This window comes from Bison bison, unplaced genomic scaffold (genome assembly GCF_000754665.1).
Source record: "Bison bison bison isolate TAMUID 2011002044 unplaced genomic scaffold, Bison_UMD1.0 scf7180017864489, whole genome shotgun sequence".
In the NCBI taxonomy this organism is placed as follows: Eukaryota; Metazoa; Chordata; class Mammalia; order Artiodactyla; family Bovidae; genus Bison; species Bison bison.
In genome coordinates, this window is record NW_011495048.1 from 12,308,602 (window position 1) to 12,309,942 (window position 1,341).

The window sequence follows — 1,341 nt, forward strand, 5'->3', positions numbered from 1 at the left end:
TAGAAAAAAAAATAAAACAAACTGTGTTCTTTGCCTGCGTTCCCCTCTCTGCGTGCCTGTTTTGTGAGAGCCTTGCTCTCTGGCGGGTCCTTTTTCCCCCTGCCTGGACACCCCCACCTCTCCCTTAATGCTATTTTAGCTTTTCCTCTTGTAAATTTCAGAGCCAGCTCGGAGGTTATTGAGGACACTTAACCGAAAGAGGGAAATAATAGAGGTGCTGAGAGCGTTTTTGATGTTTCTTAAAAGGCAAAAACAAAACGCCCTCTTCTAAACAAGGGCACGCAATTGTACCTGCTTTTTATTTTTATTTGGGGAGGGGGCGCGCCGGTTGAATGAGACTACTTTTTAGTATGATTTAAATATTTTTCCGAAAAAATTAAAATTCTCCTATCATATTTAATCAGCTGTAATTATAACACATTCGAAATGAATAATATGCCTTGACAGTATTTTTATTGTTATTGTTCATTGCATGATGTTCGACTGCTTTAGAAGCACAGGAAAGAGAAGTAAACGCGCTACAAATGGGGAATTACCCTCGTTTAGCATTAAAATTCATTTAGATAAAATTGCCACAAACATTTAAATGGGAAGATTAGTTCCCCCTCACGCCTTATTGCACTCGCTCAATGGTTCCGTTAAGAACATTTTACACGTTGGAAATTCCGTCTTCTCAGACGGCTTGCCGTTTCCTAGTTACCCACATTCAAAGCAAAGGCAGCAGCAAAGGCAGCCGCAGCAGCAGCAGCAGGGAAAAAAAAAAAAAAAAGTTTTGGCAACTGGTCTGCAATTCATCCGCTTCTGGCCCCAGCCTCCCCTCCGCCCACAGCAATCCGCCCCCCACCCATCACCTTTCCTCACACCCCCATTAGGTAACTGGCAGAGTCCTGTAGAGGAAACAGCCTCTGAGTTGTACAGTATGTATATAATGTTAAATACAAAGAAATGCCGAAAAGCCAGGCTCCCCTATCCTGCTTCTGTTCTGAATGGAGGGGTTAGCCTGAATGTGCTGAGTTTCTCACATCCTCTGCTCTGAGCCCACAAGGCACGTTTTTTGGCTTTCTTTTCTGCCAGGACATTTCCAGGAAATTCACCACTGCTTTTTGCCTATATTAGACATGTGTGAAAGAATGACTTTTGAAAAGTCCGTACAACGTCTAGTTTCTCCCTCTCCTTTCTCTTGTCTCTTTCCTTCTCCCTTTGCCTCTCTCTCCCTCACTCCCCCTTTCTCTCGCTCCTTCCCTCTTCCCTCTTTCTGCCCCTCCCTTCGCAGGGCCGCAGGAAAAGAAGAACGTCGGCTTCGACTGCCATCTTTTGGGGATTTGGAAAACTACTCGGTAG